Here is a 20,059-nt window from a genome sequence, read left to right on the forward strand (position 1 = left end):
ACTTCTCACATACCACCCCTGCAAGTACTGTCCCACCTGGCACAAAATGTGCTTTATTTCTAAGACACATGTCTTCAAAAAAGTATAATATTAGATCACTCGTGACACCATTCCTGGTTCATGTGAAGGGGCTCGGGGTTTTGTACCTACTGAGAAAGAGTTTAGGGCAATATTAGGTTATGGGCTTTACTGCAGGCAGCTCTAAAGGACCTGGGCAAGTTATTTAATTTATCCGAGTCTCAAATTCCATTTCTTCAAGATGAGCATAATTCCAACCTCATAAGGCTGTTTTAAAAATCAGAGCTATTGTATGAAAGCCTTTAACACATTAACAATAATGATAATTGTAACACTAAAGACAACTAACATCTATTAGCATCACTATGTGTCACGCGTCATGCTAAGTACTTCTCAGGCATTAATCCATCCTTTTATTCAACAAATATGTACCAAGGGCATACCATGTTCTCGATGTCAGAAATACTGCAGGGAAGGAAACAAATACAGCCCCTGCTTTTGGGCAGCTTACCACCTAGCAGAGGTGTCAGATAGTAAACAAATAACTGCATGAATAATTATTTAATTAAAACTGTAACGACAAAAACAAAGGGGAAGTCAAGTCCTCTATTTGCATAAATGCCATTGCATATATTGTCTAGATGATGAAACTTAGGGTCAAAGAGGTTAGGAAACTTCTCTGAAGCCACATGCCTGGTAAGTGGCAGAGGCAGACCCCAAATCTCATTAAATGGGAACTATCATGTCTGTAATAGCATCAGAATTCAGAAGCATCTACAGAGTGCCCCACATCTGCTAGGGCTCCTCCTCTAGTCTAAGAGCCGCTGCTCAGAGCAAAGGCGGGGTCAGAAGGCTGCCTAAGAGCAAAAGGCTTGCTGTCCCTCCATGCAGCCCTCCCCGGCCTGGGTCAGAAAGACAGAGAGCTTGGTCCCTTGGGGTTACTTCACCCTGGGAAAGCAGGCATCATGAGGAAGAATTCTATGGCCTTCAACAGTCAATAAATGAGTTTAGGAAAGTAACTGCCCTGGTAGCAGAGTAGCAGGTGTCACCAGTAGGTGACAACCCAACTGGGATGCCTCAGAGCAAGCCTGGGAGAAAAGACACAGGTCTCTGTGGGGCCTGGTGCGGAGGTGTGCCCACCAGGCTCTACCCTGACCAGCTCTGCAGCCAGGGCTCCTCAGCTGTGAACTGGGGAGAACACGAGCACCCCCCTGGGAGGGCCATGGCGAGGCTCCAGCGAGGTGACGCAGAGGAAGCGCCTTTCTAATGTCCTCATGGAGACACTGAAAGTGAAGCTAGTCCTCCCTCCAGCAGAGCTCAAGGATGAACAGAACCTACCTGGAGCATTAGGGCCCCGCAGCTCTATTCTAACCTTGCTTTATTTACTGTAATGCTATTTTTACCTCACTCATTTACATATCACCTCCATGATTTGCCAACACAGCACCTATACTATCATATTTTTTATTGTGGCAAAATATACATACCATAAAATTTACCATTAGTGACACTTAGTAAATTCATGATGTTGTGTAACCATAATCACTATGTTGTTCCAGAACATTTTCATCACCTTGAAAGGAAATGCCATACCCATTAAGCAGTCACCCCCATTTCCCCTCTCCCCAGCCTGGGCAACCACTAATCCACTTTCTGTCTCCATGGATTTACTGACTCTGGACATTTCACAGAAATAGAACCATACAATATAAGACCTTTAGTGTCTGGCTTCTTTCACTTAGCACAATGTGTTCAAGGTTCACCCATGTTGCAGCATGTGTTGGTACTTCATTGCTTTTTATGACTGAATAGTATTCCACTGTCTGCACTTACTATTTTTTGTTTATCTGTTCATCAGTTGGTGGATATTTGGGTTGTTTCCATTCTTTGGCTACTGTGAATAATGCTGGTAGGAACATTCATGTGCAAGTTTCCACTTGAACACCTGTTTTTAATTCTTCTGTGTATATATTATAGCTAGAATGGAATTGCTGGGTCATTATATTAGTTGTTACTTAATTTTTTTAGTGAAATCATAGATTTGATGTGCTAATCACATTAAGAGAATATTTAGCTATCAAAGTAAGAAAGGTAATCTACACTGCCACATAAAATCATGAGCAGTGCAAGGCCACACTCTGGGAAACACAGATTTCATGTATTCCTGCACTAACTGCCCATGAGGGCAGGAGCCCGGGAGCTAAGGCTGGGTTGGGGCTCAGTAGTTACCTGATCGATCAAAAAGCCATGTTAGAGGGACCAGCCAAATCTCACAGCCAGAGAGGCAGCTCCACTGTCGGACCTGAGGGCTAAGCTTTTAGCCCATGCGGTTACGGGAACGTGGGGCACAAAGGAGAAGGGGAGGTGGCATGGAAGGAACAAGACTGAGGGTCCATGTGCCCAGGAGCAGAGGGCCAGGCGAGGGCAAAGGGGCTTGCCTGTAAACCTCCGTCAAACATTCTCCCACTGGGAGTCCTGCCCCTACTTGGAGACCTCTGTCTTGGTAATTATGGGGCGCCTAGAAAGGGAGTTGTTTTTGGTGGGGACTCTTTCATCTCTGACTTAAATTATACATCACATGCTAATGTTAACTCTGATGTCTTCTAGAACTCAAGCGAGACATAAACATGCTCCCAGAAGCACAGAGTCTGCATTCATTCCTGGGACCACCTTGACCAAATAAGAGGTGTCACCAAATCTATTTATAGTTTAAACATCTTTCAACTGTCTTTCTGTTAAAACCTATTGAGGTAGTTTCCACACAAACAAGGAAGAATGTCCAGCCTCAACCTTCACTCATTCATTAGGGCTTCGTGTCTGGGGGTGGGCAGACACCAATCTTTTCATTGGCATGGGGGCTAGGGAGAAAAGTAACGAGCTCTGAGCAGAGCATTGGTGTGGACAGAGAAATGTAAATTAAGTAATAAAAGCCACCATCTAAAATCCAGTACATCATTAAATTTAAAATGAGACCAATTTGAAAAGCTAGCAAGGTTGTGGTGAAACAGGAAAACTCATACACTGCTGGCAGCAGGGTAAGTTGGTACATCCTCTGGGGAAAGTATTAGAGACTCCAAAGCCAGAAAGACACTGGCATCCTTTGATGCAGTAATCCCACTCTTAGGAACTTATTCTGAGGAAATAATTCTAAAAGAAGAGAAAACATTATGCACACACAGGTATTTATTACAGGGAAATCTACAGTGGGTAAAAACAAAACTGCAAAAACTAGAAGCATTCTAATGTCAAACAACAGAGAAATAGCTATAATAATTAAAATAAACTATGTCACAAAAACATGGGAACATGAGGTACTGGAGTAGTGTAATTTTAAGTGCTTTTAAAATTTTTATAGCATTGTTATACAGCTGTTTGTGCATTTTTTAAAAAGACTGTATTAATCACTAATCAAGATAGAACTTTCTTCTAATCACTGATATTTACATTCTACACATATATACAAATACATATAATGTAAATATAAATAAAGAGACAACATGCTTCAAAGAACAGTGGTTTCCTCCCCAAATACGAGGCAACTACATGCCCCTCTTCTTGGTTATTTAATTGGCTGAGCATTGTGTGCTCTGAGCCGGCAGCAAGTGAAATGCCTGCCAGCCTGTGGTGACTCCCAGGGTCTTAGTCAAGGCCATGGGGGTTGAGCTCGGAGCCCCTCCCACAGAGGGAGTCCCATGGAACTGCTGACCCCACCTGGCCAGCTCTGACCGCTCCTCGGTGCTCCTCTGCTGCTTCCCTCCGCACATGCCCATCGTGCCTTCGCCTCCCGCTGCCTCCAGAGTCCCCTTCACCCAAACAACTAGGTGGAGCACCTTGCCTGGCACGCACCAGTTCACCAGTGAACATACCGTATGTGGACGGCCACCTCCCTTAGACACTCTCTTCCTACTCTCAGAGCCTGAGACCAGGGCTTCCCATACACCTGCTTATGGGGCTGGTCTGTAAGGATGGACTCACTGGCCTCTGATCCCCTCTTGGAGGCATCCCCTGCTCCCTGCGAGGCAACCAGGCCTCTGGTGCTCAGACCTGGGCTTTGCTGCCGCTGGGCAGGAGCGCCCACAGCCCTTGCCAGCCACCCCGGCTTACTTCCCAGCACCAGGGCAGAAGGCAGGAGCAAAGGCCTGGGGCCTATGCTCTCCCAGAATTTTCCCAATGAAGCCACTAGTATTTGGAGGGTTGCTCCCATTTTTATCAACAGACCTACGTGAGGCTGGATTTTCTTTCACAAACAACTGTGGAAAACACCAAGTACTATACTGGGATGTCAAATTTACACAAATGATTCATTTACATATAAGGTAAAACATGCAATAAAATTTTATGTTGCAATTTTCTATATTCAAAACATTTAAAATGGAGAATGCATTTTTTAAAAAACTTTTAAAAAATGTGTTAACAAAGGCTGCCAATTGTCCTTACTTGGGAAAAAATATTCTTTACTCTGAGATTATTCTCTGCTTACATCGTTGGTGTTAAAACATTCCTTCCTCCAGGAAATGATGATAGTTTCTTTTTTCTTTATTTGCCATTAAAAAAAAAAAAAAGTTGGCAATCTTGTGAGTGTCTCCAAAGTCTCTTTTTGAAGTTTCCCTTGCCCATGAAATCCAAAGTCTGGGACCCGCTGGCCTGAGATCACACGTGGTTCTCTGGCAGTGGTCAGACTGCCGGCTGGCACTGAGCTTGCCAGCGCTGGAACCCCTGAGGGTGCTTCTGAGCAAGGAAAGTGAGATGTCCAGGGAGGGGGCAGCTTTGTGTTGCTGCAGACTGGAGGATCTTTCAAACTTAAAAAATATCTGAAGGTTGAGTAAGTAGGAATTTCAGTTTGGCACAAAAATCTCGAGCTTGAGTTCCCATCTTCCCTCTTTTCTGGTCAGAGTTTGCATCTTACTGTGGGTTTGCTCCCTTGAGCCCCAATCTCACCAGCACCCGAACCCCTGGTACCACCCAGCAAAGCCCACCTCTGCACCCACCTCAGGAGGTGTCTCCCGGCTGCTGCACAGGCTGCCAAGTGCGGCTGGAGGAAATCCCCCTCCACTGCTGAGCCACCCTTCCTCCAAACCTCATGTTTCGGCCTCAGCGGGGCCTTGGCCTACCCCACAGCCTGCCCTGCCTTGGGCCTCTCCCACCCCACCACAGCTGGCCATCCCTGTGGGCACCCTGCCTCCTAAGTGACCGACCTCAGCGTCCCACCCCTGCCCCCTTATCTGTCTGCACTGTTCTCATGCTTTTGCCTCTCCAGGGCCTGCCATGGGACAAGGCCAGCTTGTCCACCTGCCACCTCACACCACCCTCACCCGTCGCCTCAGTGTGGATGGCTTCTCTGTGTATCTCTAGTGTCTCTCTACTATAGTTTTTTAAGATTTAAAAGAACATTTTTTTTACTGATTAAAAAGGAAATTTATGTTCATTCTTGAAAATACAGAAAAGTATAATGAGAAGAATAAGCACTTGTAATCCCATCATTGTGAAATAGCCACTCTCAGGATTTAGGAGTGTCCTCATATAAACATGCACTTCTGTACAAGCTGACCATATGCTGCCACATGGTCCTGGTGGAATGTTCTGCTGGTGGATGGCCCCAGGGGACTCCCCCTTCAGTGGAAGTGGAAGCCCCAGCCCAGGCAGGCACCGAGGCCCCATTTTAAGTGCTGGATACTCCCAGATGCCTTCCTTGAAGGCCAAAGGAGGTGAACAGGCTATTGGCTTTGGGTACGCCATGTGCAGGCCCTTCTTGACCGTGCATGGTAGAAGCTGTCATTACATGAGTGCCGGAAGGGCTCCGGGATCTAGGAATGGACAACCACGGCCCGTGCATCTGACCCCATCAGTCACGGCCCTCACTGCCTCCCAGGGCATCCTAAAGTCAACTCTCAAGGCAGAGGGAAAGTAGGAAAAGGAAAAGGACTGGCCTCCTCAGGTAGAGGAGGAGCTGGGAGGGAGGAGAGAATGGAAGCCCCTCCTCCGTCCCTCCTGCAGACTCGTGTCCCCATGATAAGGGGACAGCAGCAATAATACACCCCAGCTGACCAGTGTTGAGAGCCCACTGCATGCTAAGCATTGTGACACGCCATCAATACATTTCGTCTCCGTGTTCCCCAAACGGTGGACGCATTTCACTGAGAGGATGGTGGATGGCACGAGATTAGCGATTTGTAACTATTAGGAAAACTATGGCATATCAAACCCTTGAACTCACAGACAAAAATAAAATAGATTTAGAGACAAATTGAGCCAAGAAAGTTAGCAGAAATAGTGGAGATGGCCACAAACGCCTGAGGCGTGGGAAATGCCGTGCTGTTTTCCTGACTCCCAGCAGCTGTTCTACCTGCACAGAGGCAAGGCCAGGGAGGCGACCTAAGCCGGTGCTTGGTGGGTGGTGACTGGGAGCAGGGCCAGGCCAGTCTGAGCCAGAGCTGGCTCCACCTGCCCGCTCCCTGCATCTCCACCCCCCTGCTCTCACTCTGCCGGCACCCACCCTTCCCCCACATGCGCCCAGGGTAGGTTCTCCAAGTGCCGGTGGTGACACTGGCTGTTCAGCATCCCGCTCCTGACAAGTTTCTGTCACCTGTCCTGCTCGCCTGGGCATCTGCAGCCGGCACAAGTGCCGGTGGTGACACTGGCTGTTCAGCATCCTGCTCCTGACAAGTTTCTGTCACCTGTCCTGCTCGCCTGGGCATCTGCAGCAGGCACAGCCAGGCACACGGGGGCCTAAGGAGGCTGTGTAGGGGGCCCTTCTGAGGAGAAGACTGGGGATGACACAGGGGAGCCTGCCTCGGCCCTGGCAGCCAAAACTTTCTGAGGCCTCCCTTGTCAGAGTGACCCAGGAATGGCAGGTCTGGCAATTTCTGGGGACAGGGACCTGGTGGCTTGTCAACTTCTGCCTCGCCAGGCCTGCTGTGTGTCAGCACAGGACAGCATGACCCACCTTCTGGCCAAACCTTCGTCTGAGGCAGGGCGAGCCCAGACAATGCACTGTTGGCCCTGAGGTCTGGCCTCAGCTCCCAGGGAAGGATCATCTTCCATCCCTTGTAAGGACAGAGCTGAGATGCAGGGGCAGAGCTCCAGCAGCTGACTACAGGGACAGACAGAAGGATCTGGTAAACTCCAAACTGGGGATGCCCATCTCTTCCAAGACCAGACAAGAAGAGTTCAGACTCAATTTGATCTAAAACGTAAGGCCAATGAGAGCGGCTATTACCCACCGGTAACGGTGACCCCAGTGTATTAATGATAGACTAGTGAGAATGACTGCCATTAGCCAGCTCCTAGTGCGTGTCACACTGGGCTCTACCTGAGTTAATGAGCTTTGTGGAGTCCTCACAACACCCTGAAGTAGGTACTTCATGGACGTGGACACAAGACACTAGGATGCCTGAGGTCACCTGGCTAGGCAGGGCGTGTAGAGATGTGGACCCAGACTCTGTCCTTCAGTGGCTACCCTCGGACGCTGTAGCTCTGCAGGGCTAACTGGCACCAAGGGCTCTTTCTTTCTGGGAGCTTTTTCTGCAATTGGAGCATGTGTAGCAATTTGTGAGCTTGTCCGATGCCTACTCACTGGGGTGCCCCTGGGCCCAGGATGGTTCAGGTTTCTGCTTCTTGAACTGCCACTGTGATTACTGACACCAATTCACCCTCTGTCTTCCGGACTCCTGGCTCCCTGGCTGCACTGGTGGCGTGATGACTGCCAGTGCTTGAAAAGCACTTACCAAGCTGAGCAGGATTTGGGCCTCTGGTCTCCTATCTCAACTCTGCCCCTTACTGACAATGGAAGATCTGAGTCCATTCTGGGAACAAGACCTTGCTCTGTGACTCTGGGCCAGACTTCTGACTTTTCTAGGGCCTGGTTTCCTCAACTACACAATGGAGATTAGAACCATCGTGCCCACATCAAGGAGTCATGGGCAGGAAGGAATGAGTTAATAAAGAGCCTCAACAGTGGGCATGGCTGCTCTTATTTATAGATGTTTTCAAAACACAGAAAAGGTAACAAAAGGGGTCTTAGGTGGGGAAAGGATCCAAGCCACTGGCTCAGAGACCTCCGGGCTGTGCCCAGCTCTGCAGAGGCGCCCAGCACAGTGCCAGGCACACAGCAGGCTGTAACACAGATTTTGTTGAATGTTGGTGTTCTCGTAATTCCAGGATTTTATTTATTTGCTATTTATTAATGAGGTGTTCTGAATACAGATTTAAATTGCATTTAGTTTAGCAACCAAAAGAGACTACGGGTCTTAAAAATTAAAAAGAAGGAGGAGAGACCCCTGTGTGTGGAGGCTGGGTGGCCCTCCCATCCCGAGCAGGAGCCGGCAGCTGTCTCCCAGTGCCTGCCAGAGCTAGATGGCAGTGTGAATACTTCCTTTCTTACGTGAAGCTCCTCTCTGTGTGTGCTGAATCACAGCATTCACGGGGGCAGCGGGGCAAGAGCATTTACCAAGTGGATATCAGGCATTTGCAGGGGTAGCCCAGGGAGCAGGGGCAGGAGACCCGGCTGGGCCAACACTCAAGTAGGAAAGGAGTGTCCCATCCCCGAGGTGGAGGAGTGTGCGGATGAATGCTCTGATCACAGACCTCCGTGGGGGAGAGACCAGGCCCAAAATAGGCTGAGCGTCTGGGGTGTCAGCTGGGATTTGCCCCTTCCAGCAAGTCACAGCTCAAGCATTCTGTTTACCAAACGCTCTGCACACATAGAAACCAGGACAGTTTGAGTTCCATGTTAAAGAAGATGGGGAGGGTCCCCCAGGGTGGATTTTGAGGTGTTGGAAGCTTCTCTAATAATGTTGGGGAGGAGGCCAAGGCCCGGCTGCCCAGGGCAAGCCTGGCAGAGGAAGAAAGGCAAGAGCAGGCCATTGGGCGGGCAGGTGGCAGGGTGGGGCTCGTCCCTACGGGGGCCATCCCACCCGCAGCCCCTGCCTGGCAGAGAGCAGAAAGGGGGTGATGTTTGCAGGCAAAGGCAGTACTTTGGGAGGGGTGGGGGAATGCCACCTTGGCATGCTCTCGACCTCATGAGTATAAACAAAGCCAGCTGAGCCTGTCAACTCACAGTGAAGACTAAGCTGATCTTCCAAGGCCTGCCAGAGAGAGGGAGATTCCAGCAGCAGAAGCCTGAGGATGTTTCTTTACCCAGGAGCACCCTCTGCCAGGCTGCTCTTCTCTCCCCTGGTGGGGGTGGGGCTGCAGGTAGGGGTCAGCAGCAGGGGTACACTCTGTCTCCTCCTCCCATGCCCTCCTCCTGGGGCCAACTGCTTTCTCCACAGGTTCCCTCCCTGTTGCTCTGCAGGGGTGGAAGGGGAGAGTCAGTGCTCACTGGCACTGGGTGCCAGCCACGCAGTTAGGTGGAGGACATGCCTATGTCCTCAATGGTCACAAGAACTCTACGAAGTTGGTGCTTTTTTATCCCCAGGTGAAGGCACTGAAGCATAGAGAAGTGACACGCATAAGGGCACACAGCTATTAGGCAGTAGAGCTGGGATTTGAACCCAAAAGACTGGTTCCAGAGCCCACACTCCATGCCAGTACACTAGATAGCCTGGCGGGAGGAAGAGGAGGAAGAAAAATTAAAGTATTTACTATATGGCAGGCACTTTGGATCTCTTATGTCATTTAATTCTCATGACTACCCTATGAAATACAGGTATTATTTTTACTATCCCCAATTTAGAAAGGATGAAATGAAGGCCTATGTGAAGTCACTAGCTCAGGGCCATTCAGCTGGTAAGGGCAGGCCCAGGGTTTAAACCCAGGTGGCTCTGACTCTAGCACCGACCACTGTGCCACCAGGCCCTTCATTTATTCATCCAATAGCAGTGCTGACTGAGCACCCACTGCCATGTGTCAGGCACCGTGCTGAGCACCAGATACCCATACAGCCCACTGAGGGAGGGAAGAGCACCACTCACACCACATATCAATAAACCTAAAATTCCAATTGCAAAGCAAAAGTACACCTAGTCTGAGCAGTGCTTCAGAAGGTGTCTTGTGGTTGTTTTGGTAAATAACTTACAGACATAATTTCTGCAAGATGATTTATTATCTTTTTTATGTACCTTTTATTTCCTATTCTGTACCAGGAAAGCAATTGGAAATCAGGGTCATGTTAATGATAGCAATTAAATGCAGCTTGTTTCACATCCAGACACAAGTGTAGTGGCTTAAACACTCCATTTTGCCAGCATCAATGACACTCACAAGAGGGAAACTGCAAAACATCAGCTCCCAGGAAATGCCTGGGAAAAGCCAAACTGCACTTTCCTTCTTGATGTATAACCAGCCTCTAAAGACATGAAACAGCTCTCAGAAGCAGGTTATGGCCACTGCCAGGTGGCTACTGCCAGGCCAACCCCGACTCACCTTCATCGCAAGCTCATCTGGTTCCCACAGCCTAGGCTTCATGTGAACTTGTTGGAAATGAAAATTCCTAGGTCCCACCCAAGACCTGCTGAATCACAAACTCTGCAGGTAGAACCTAGCAAACCGTGTTTTAACAAGCCCTCAGTTGATTCTGAAGCCACCAAAGCTTGAGAACCACTGATGTAGGGTGGGGAGCACAAGGAGCCCACCCCAACTGGGTGCCTGCTGTGTCTCAGCACCTAACATCTCAGCTGACCTTCAAGATCACTCTGGCCATAAAGGGGCTGGTCCTACAGATGAAGAAACGAGGGCCAGGAGCTTCCCTGAGGTGCCCAGCCTCACACTACTGGGAAGTTGGAGAGACTGAAGTCTGTTAAGAGTGTGGACTTTGGATCTAAACAGGGCCAGATCTAAATCCTGGCTTGCTGCTTTGGCTGTATGGACGTAGACTCCCTAACCTCTCTGAGCCCGAGCTACCTCATCAGTTAAAATGGAAGATGGCGAAGAGAACCTCTCCTGGAAGGCTCTGTTTTTGAGGACTCAATGAAATAATCCCCGTAGGAGGCTGCCCCGTGCCAGGCAGGCAGAGAGTATGTAACAGACAGTGGTTGTTGCATAAGAGCAGAGAGGTCTTGTGAGCTGCAAAGGCCTGTGAGCACCCAAATAGATGACAGCGAGTCTCCTGTACTGTACTCACAGGAGAGCTCGTGAGACTCGTTTAGCGCCCAGCCGTTCTTATTTCCAAATCACTCTATCAGACTTCTGGGACCTTAGCTGGTAAGAAGCAACAAATGAGAAGAGGGCTGAGGGGCTGAGAAGGGAAGGTGTTTGCTGCCATGGAAGGAAGAGCTAGAAAAGACAACAAACACAGCTGTCGTGGGTTTATAGGGCTCCTGTCAACAGCGTCCTCCACCCAGACAGCCCGCGGCCCGCGGTAAAGTGAGCTTATTCCTGATGACTGAATCACCAAGGAGAGGCTAATTGCGTAATTAGCCAAGGTTATGGAGGTGAGCACACATGTGTGTGCGTGGGTCTGTATAAAAGCATAATAAAAATGCATAAAAATTTTAAAACATTGGATGCTTAAAGAGATAACCTTGTAGCTATTTTCCAGCCAACCTGGTTATCTAAAATGACTTGGTACCTGGGGCCTGGAACACTGAGGTTTCTCTACCACACAGGCAGAAATTAGAGGGTGTAAGAGTAGGCTCCCAGGTGCCAGACTGGCCAAGTTCAACGCTGGCCCTTTGTGTGGCCCTGGACAAGTCAATTAACTCAAGCCTCAGTTTCCACATCTGAAAATTAGGAAGTAATAAAAGAACCTCCTGTACCCCATAGGGTTATTATGAGGATCAATAAGCACTCAGTAAAGGGTACAACTTAGTTTTGTAAGTACGTGCACTTTTTCCATAAGCCTGCTTTCCACTATATTAAAAGGATTCTTTTCTTTGGTTAAGCAGACTTCAAATATAGGCTGCAGACAAAGGAAGCGGCAGGGAAGTACTTCTTTGACCAAAAGACTAGTAGTAGTGACGCTCAGTGGCAATAGTTCTGGGGACAGTGACAGATATGCAAACAAACAAGGGACAGCTAAGAGAAAGCTGTCTGGAGAGATATGAAAGGACTGATGACCTCAGGGGACCCAAGTGCACTAGAAACCCAAGATAATGGGGCTCCAAATTACTAGAGGAAGAAAGCCATCATTTATTGAGCACCTAGTGTGTCCCACATTTTGCACTAAGGATACTTGCACTCACACTGATCAACCTATTCCTCCCAGCCATCCTGGGAAGGTAATATTACTATCTCCAGTCTTTAAATGAGGAAACTGAGACTCAGGGAGGACAGGTAAATTCCAGATGTCCATGGTTAATAAGCAGTAGAGGTAGAACTGAAACCCAGGCCTGGTGACTCCCATCACACCACCAAGACAGCCATGGTTCAGTAGGGAGGGAGCTGGCAATACACCTGTCCTCTCTCTCTTCCCACCCTCTCATTTCCTGCTGGCACCTGCACTGGCCAACACTAACCCGCAGCCAGAGGGCAATGGAGCCCATTGAGGAAATCCATAAAGGTCAGAGCACAGGGCAGGGAGCCCAAGAACAGATCTGGGGCAGCAAACGAAGAATATCCAGCACAGAGGGAAAACCTGATCCCTGCTGTCCAGGGTTCCAGGCCTCAGAGGGAGGACTTATCCGGCCCAGCCCAGGGAGGGGAAAGGGAGGGCAGTGGGTAGTCTGGAGGCTGGCAGGGCTGAAGCAAGCCTCCTGCACTGGCTGCCCTCACTCCCTGCAGGGCCTGTGCGGGTGCCCCCCCCCCCCCGAGGACGGGCCCCCTCCCAGACCCATTAGTCAGAGAGCTCCCTGCCAGCAGCTCCTGCAGGCCAGCATCGGCACCACCGCCTGGTGACCCCACCCTGGTCTCATTCCTGGGGAGCTCACTTATCAGTCTTTTGCCAGAAGCCCTCATTTATCTGCTCAGCTGCCTCCTCAGGGCCCAGGAAAGGTCAACAAGCCAGCAACAGCCTGGCTGCTCTTTGAGATGAGAATTTCAGCAGGTATCTTGTGTGAGGGGTTGGAATCCTCCTCCAAAGACCATAAAACTGCCCTCTGTCTCTTCTCTCCTGTTTGGGACAAAGGTCTGGTCTGTCACAGACAATGTTCCAGAAGTGAGAATATTTTTCAAAAAATATATATTGGATGGGAATGATTTTAAACAGATTTCGAAAATTTCTAGGAAGTTTTTGTTATGAAGAAACAAAGAAAACCAGCAAACTAAAATTAAATCTCAACTCTCACTGGTCCTCAGTCTCCCCTCCTAGGGCTGGGCCCATGTGTCACCTGCAGTAGGAGAGAGCTAGGATAAGACCAAATGAACTTTCCTTAAAATACTATTGGGAGGCAAAATGAAAACCCGTCAACTAAAAGTCTCAGCACACGGCTTTGGACAAATTGATCTATAGCCCAACTCATGCTCCAGTAGGGCTTAATAAATACTTGTTGATTGAATAACAGATGTGTTTGTTGGGTGATGTCCACACTTGAGGAGAGGTGCTGCCCTGACTCTGTCCCCTGAAATGACTGGTCACACATGAGCTAACAACAGGCTCTTGAAGCTGCTTTGCACGTGAGGGTGCAACCTGTTCGGACTTTTGATGATAGACTTGTTTGGCAAGTGTTTAACAGACACAGTGTCCTCAAAGGGCTCTCTATGGTGCCTGGATATCGTCTGTGATGCTAGACAGTAGCACTGCCTTAGAATCTTCCCTTAGCACAAGTCTCCTAACTTCTCACCAGAGCCAGAGAGCATGTGGCCTGCCTGCCCGGCATGGGGCAGCAAGTCACAGGACCTCACCACACGTCTCCAGGAGAGGAGGGGACCAGCTGGCTCACTGTTGGTTTAGAGGCAGCTGTTTTATTAAATCTGGATGGATGGAGGCTCTGGCAGTTCCACAGGCTTCCTGATGCTTGGCCACTCCCCGAGGCTTTTCCAAGGCCAGCTGACTAGGACAGGAGGGACTTTGCCTTTTTGTTCTTCATCCATTGCCAACCTCACTGGAGGTTGATTACTAAAACTGCCACACTTCCTTGAATCTGACAAGTCATCAACTGTAAAATGCATCACATTTTAGTAAGAAAGGAAAAGTGCTGCCAGTTAGACTATGACATGCCATTGACTATGAGAAGCATCCTGATTTCAGAGACCTAAAAACAAGAAGCGTGCTAGAATTGAAGAAGAGCATTCATTTGCAGGAAAACTGTGTTCCTCCTCACTTGGATGCAGGTTTTAATCGCAGTCCCATTACTTCCTAGCTGTGTGGCCTGGTGCAAAGAACTTCACTTTGCTATGTCTTGGTCTTCTTGCTAGGAAAATAGAATAGTAATACTTCCCTCACAGGATTTTAAAAAGAAATAATACCTATAAAATGCTGAGCTTGATGCCTAGCACATCACAGGTAGCTATGCAAGGGGTTCTAACAAGGCTTGTGAGGACAGCACATCTCTTCCATCTTCTAGTGCTCAGGCAGGTACACTGAGATGAACCAATCTGTGAATTCTTGAGGCTGACATTTCCCAACAGACTATGATCAAGAGAAAGGAGGACAGACAACTGGATTAGGAACCATCAGCCAACTGTCTAGGCTTATGGTAGGGCACCAGTAGCACCGGGAGTGCAGAAGGTTTGGGGGAGAAGACAAATTCAGTGGGATGTGGGAAGTTCCAGATCCCAAAAGGGAGGAGGACATTGTATGCAACTAACACTTAGGTCAATAAAAATTATAAACTCCAGACAATATATAAAAAACAACTGCTTGAAAGCAATGGAGAACAATCAAAAGCAGAGACACTAGAGGAGACATGGTCCTTGAAAGAAGACAAGCACACGAGAGCATTGCTCAGTTCATGGTGATACACAGAAGAACTGAAACAGAGAGAAGCAGTCCTATTGTCTGGGAAGATAAGAAAGAGGTTGGATTTTGAGGCTGGGAATTGAGGGGAAAAATGTCAGAAAGGAAAGAGCTACAGAAGGGGAAGCCCCAAAATTACTGCACAAATTCCACTCAAATCCTTAGCTAACAGCTAAATTGCATACATGTAGAAACTCTAAGAAGCACAACCAAAAGTAGCAGGAGGAAGAGATTTCAGCAATTTACTGTAAGATAGAGTTTGGAGTTCAAGTCCTGCCAAGTTAAAGCAGCTTAAGGGACACTGAGGGCTTTTGTTTTGATCCCAGAAAGGTCATGCTTTACAAGTAAACTCAGGACTAAGAGTTATGCCCTGGGACTATGGGCAAAACCAAAATAAACATATATAAGCAAAGTATAAAACCACACCTTCACAAGATCAAGTAGTTTAACTGCCTGCTAGAACAAAACACAACATTCTTTAGAGGAAGACAATAAAATACAGAGTATCTTCAATGTATCATCCACAATGTCCAACATACAATAAAAAATTATAGACATGTGAAGTAGGAAAATGTTACCCATAATCAAGAGAAAAAATTAATCAATAAAAGCAAACCCACTGATGACCCAGATGTTGGAATTAGCAGACAAGGACTTTAAAATGGCTATTGTAAATATGCACAGGAATCCCAGGAGAGAAATAGGATTATAAAAATAAATTCAGTGGAAATTCTAGAACCAAAAAATACTTTGGATGAAATTAATAGCAGATTAGATGCTATAGAAAAAAGGATTAGCAAACTTGAAGACAGGTAACAGAAATGATTCAAACTGAAGCAGGAGACAAGAAAAGATAAAAATTAATAAATAAATGGAGCTTCAGGGACCTGTGAGACAATGACAGTGTATAAATGAAGTTCTAGAAGGGTAAGGGAGAAATAATTGAGTCTAAAAAACATTCAAAGCAATAATTGCTAAAAAATTCCCCCCACATTCCCACATTTAGTGGAAAACATCAATCCATAGGTTCAAGAAGCTCAGTGAACCCCACATAGAATAAATGCAAAGAAAAATCACACTTACTCACATCATAATCAGGTTGCTAAAAATCAAAGAAAAAATCTGAAAAGAAGCCAGAGGAAAAAAGAATCATTATGTACATAGGAAAGCAGATGACTTCTCCTCAGAAACAATGTTGGCCAGAAGACAGTGGAAAGACTTTTAAAGTGCTGAAAGTGGGAGAAAAAAGTCAATTTGGGATACAGGAAGCTTTAAACACTAGTGGGACTCTTAGGTTGCAAGATACAGTAAAGTCACCCCCTCCCAAGCACACCCCTCTATAGCACATTATACATGCACCCCCCACACACACACTCCTGCTACATACACAGTATCTCAACAGAACATCCCATTGTTTCCAACAGAAAAAAATTTATGCCTGTCAGGAACATGATAAGACAGGAAAACACAAGAAAACCATTTATACAGATTGTGGCACATACATTAAGATTCTTTGTATTCTTTGTGATGTAAACATCACACATTTTTCATCCTGATAAAAACTATAAAAAGGAAAATTAAAATTCACTTCTCAAATGCTTTAGTCACACGATGCTTCTGTCCAACGGGCAAGTGGGAATGGTGCTCCTTGAGGAGGTCAGGGGGCTCCTGAGATTTAGAAGTCATCGCTGGGAAGCATGATGTTCTGCGGGAGAGTAGGGAGGAGTCTGAAGGCAGCAACAGCAGCACATATTTCCTGAGCAATCGCTAAATGCTGGTGCCAGGCGTTGTGCTAAGTGCCTCAGGTACATTATCATATTCAATTCTCACACTAACCCTGAGGAGTGGAGTGAGTATTAGCATCCCCTTTTTACAAATGAGGAAACAAAGTTTCAGAGAGAATAAGAAAGTTACCCGAGATTAGTGACAGAGCTGGGATTTGAGCCCAGGTCCATTAGACTTTGAGCCACAGCACTTGACCTGCCTGCAGTCAGCCATTCATTCATGCACTCCTCTGCCCTGGGCCACACACAAGGAGAGCTCTACATGGCCCGCACATGTCCCTGTCCTCAGGTTACTCACAGCCCTGTGAAGGAGGCAATAAAAACTACTATAGCCAACATTCACTGAGCTATGCACTAGCCAGTGTGTGTTACACTTAACATGTCACAGCTTATTTCATTTTCACATCAGCACTATGAGGTAGATCCTTTCATTATCCCCATTTTACAGATGAGGAGAGTGAGGCTCAGAGCAATTGAGTGGTAGAACTAGAATCTGACTCCAGAACTCAAGCTCCTCAGTAGGGCACTCAACTGCTCAAGGCCACCAAAGGGGCCGGGGTTGTGCAGAGGGGCAGGGCAAGTTCACTCTGGTGCTCCTCTTCCACTGATGAGGTCCTAGGAACTTTGATTTGTGACAGCAAATTTGTTTTAGTAACTGAGGGGTTTGGGCTATACCTGTTCCTGCACGGTGGGAAAGTTCTGACGCCCTGTCTATAGCTCCCATTAATCCAGTCTCCACTCAACAACTAATGTGGCCTTTTAAAAATAAAGTCTCAACACTGTCTAGCTCAAACCTTTCAGTGGCTCCCTGTTGTCCTTGAGATACAGGCCCACTCTCTAACAAGACCCATCTTTTCTCCTCATCCAAAATGCTCTTCTTCTCCTGGCTCCTCTGAAGGACTCCCTACAACTGCTGTTGCCTCAAGGTCCCTTCCAGGTACCACTGCCGTGTGACAGATTACCGCCAGAACCCGGCAGCCTAAAGCAACACTCACATTCCACTCATGGGTTCTGTGGGTGAGGAATTCAGATATGGAACAGAGGTATGGCTTATCTCTGCTCCCTGACGTCTGGGGCCTCAGTGGAAGACTCCAGAGCTAGGAGTGACGCAGCAGCAGGTGGTGACTTGATGGTTAGGGGCTGGGATCACCTACAGGCATCTTTCCTCACAAGTCTGGGGGCTGATGCTGCCGTTGGCTGGGACCTACACTGCATGTGGCCTCAGCATGGTGGCTTCCGGACTTCTTAGGCTCCAGCTTGGCTCAGGGCTCAAAAGAGAGTGCCCCAGTGAACTGGGCAGAGGCCACACAGCCTTTTCTCATCCAGCCTGGGAGCTGGTTGGTGCCATTTCCAACGCATTCCACTGGTCACAAGCAAGTCACAAACCCTCTCAGATTCAAGGGGAGGGGCACAGACCCCACATCTCTGTGGGAGGAGTGTCAAGGTCTCGTTGTGGACCGGGAGAGACTGGTGGCCATCCTTGAAAGAGCAATCTACCCAGACCGTCTGCCCTCCTACTCACGCTCATTCTGGCCTGTCCTCAGGCTTCAGCTCGAGCACTGCTCTGTTTCAGGGAGCTGGCTCTGGCCACCCAGGCCTGACCAGGCCTAATGGTCAGATACTCCCTTAGCGCCCAGGACTTTGCATATGCCATACCCAGTTTGTCTCCCACCCTGACTACCAGCTCTCCAAGGACAGGGACCATGATTTCCTGGTGTTGGCTAAGAGTAGGTTCCAAATAAACACTTCCTGGATTGAGGGGGTTGGGGGCAGAAAAAAGAGGAGGGAGAGAAGGGGGAGGGGGAGGAGAGAAGAAAAGAGGAGACAGAGAGAGAGCAGGAGAGTGAGAGAGGAGGAGGGGGAGAGGGAGAGGTGGAGGGAGAGAGGGAGAGGGGGAGGGAGAGAGGGAGAGGGGGAGGGAAGGAGGGAGGGAGGGAGAAAAGAAAGACATGCCCACTGTTTATCTCAGGGTGGCAAAAACATGGGTGCCCTCATCCTGTCGAGGGTAGAGCTCCAGGAGAATTCATTTCCATCCCATGTGCTTCTACTGACGTTGAGCCCCCAGCCCACCATGGCCCCACTGGGGGCCCTCCAGGCCCTTTGGAGAACCCACAGAGTGGCCGGGTCTCCTCCCCATGGTAGGTACAGGGAGCATTTCTGGCTGATGGTCCAGTGCAGTTCTCTGGCTAATGCTGTGGCCTGGAAGACCTGGGGGCTACTGGCAAAGACTCACCTTCTAGAACGTGATGAAGCTGACAGATGGAAAAGAGAGAGTCTGAGCAGGCTGGGGAGAAGCTGAAGCAGGAAGAAAGTTCGCTCCCTGCAGAGACAGGAGTGGCAGTCCTGACAGGGGAAGATCACAGTGGAGCTGTTTACCCAGGGACCAGGAATGTGACCCACTGTACCTAGGGATGGGGAGAGGCCCATTTTCCCAATTTGTACCCAAACATCATCACCACCATCATCACTAAAACTTTTTTAAAAAGAAAAGAGGAGTCATCACTGATATTTCTCATGCTGTTGTCCAAGCAGAGGGACAAACCTGTGCCCGGGGGCTCCCTCCCTGGAGCTTGGCTCCTCCTACCCTCTGCCTCCCTGCAGCGCGCCTGGACTGTGCCGAGGAGGAGTCTGTAGGGTGTTGCACCGCGGGGTGTGGTGCCATCCTTTCCTTTCCTGCTGATTCTATAAACACCCACAGAGCTCCACCTGCGTGGCTGACTCGGTGCTGAGGACTCGGATGGAGTTCCAGTATGTGTTTCCAGAAGAGCCCAGTGGAGGTCACGTTTTGATGAAAACACTGAGGCCAAACAGGATCACACAGCAGAGGTTCTGGGAAGGAGATACCCTTGGCCCACCCAGCTTCAGACTCCTGGTGGTTCAAGGAAGTGTCCTTGACACTGTACCAAGCCCTTTCCCCTTTGACCTGACAGAGTCCTTGCTGCAGCCCTTGGAGGTAGATTACTAGAATTAATTAGCTCATTTACCTATGCATGAAAGGGATGCCCGGAGAGGTGAAGTGACCTAATCAAAGCCACTAAGGTGGGATGTGACAGCTTTTATCCAGCACTGCCCAACCCCCAGCCTGTGGTATTTCCAACATCCTAAGCCACTGCCTCCTGCTAACTTCCAGCAGCTCTCACTCTGCTCTTGTGCGGACAGCCTTGGGCTCCCTTCCCCAGGGTTTAGAGATGAGAGTGAAGCCTCCATGACAGACAGCTGATGAGGAGAGGCCCTCAGGGCTGAGCTGCCCCGCCCGCCAGCCTGTGGGGCAGTGCCCAGGAGCCATCCAGGGGGAGGACCCGCCGCCTGCTGCTCACAAGGCGGCTGCACGCACAGCTGGAGCGGATCTAAACCCATTCCCTGAGTCAAAGGGGAAGCTCTCCGCCTGCCTCCCAGAGCACGCGGGAGCTGCCTGGGCTTTGGGGAGAGGGCGGGCCAGGGAGCAGAGCTGGCCAGGCTGTCTGTGCCAAGGAAGGAGGGGGCCCGC

At 48.7% G+C, this 20,059-nt stretch overlaps 1 protein-coding gene across 23 annotated transcripts in view; it reads right to left on the minus strand.

The window, feature by feature from the left end:
- Positions 1 to 20,059, minus strand: part of RALGPS1 (Ral GEF with PH domain and SH3 binding motif 1) — a 262,547-nt gene that overhangs the window by 69,069 nt on the left and 173,419 nt on the right. The window lies entirely within an intron of this gene.

The sequence above is a fragment of the Lemur catta genome, chromosome 10 (genome assembly GCF_020740605.2).
Source record: "Lemur catta isolate mLemCat1 chromosome 10, mLemCat1.pri, whole genome shotgun sequence".
In the NCBI taxonomy this organism is placed as follows: Eukaryota; Metazoa; Chordata; class Mammalia; order Primates; family Lemuridae; genus Lemur; species Lemur catta.